We start from the raw sequence: 359 nt of genomic DNA, 5'->3' as shown, positions 1-359 counted from the left end.
GCCCATAGGAAGCTGAGCCAGATCATTGATCTCCCTAGCTCAGGGGTGGGGAACCTTTGGCCCTCCAGATGTTGACTCTCATCACACCTAGCATGCATGGCCAATGGCCAAAGATGAAGTTGCGAGTTTAGTTCAGCAACATCTGGAAGAACAAACGTTTCCCACCTGTGAGCTAGCTCAGTATTGCCTACACTTGACTTGCAGCACCTTCCTAGGGCAGATATGGATTTTGGCTAACATCTGTGCATGCGGCTTCCTGTGGGAGTGCCCTGGATGCAGGGTAAACAGGAGTACGCACACAGCCTTAATTAGAAGAGGCACCCATATTGAAGCTTCACTGTTCAGCCATTGGCTATACA

Source organism: Podarcis filfolensis, assembly GCF_964270895.1.
Source record: "Podarcis filfolensis genome assembly, chromosome: 9".
NCBI classification, from domain to species: domain Eukaryota; kingdom Metazoa; phylum Chordata; class Lepidosauria; order Squamata; family Lacertidae; genus Podarcis; species Podarcis filfolensis.
Note: the sequence above shows the minus strand (reverse complement) of the source record.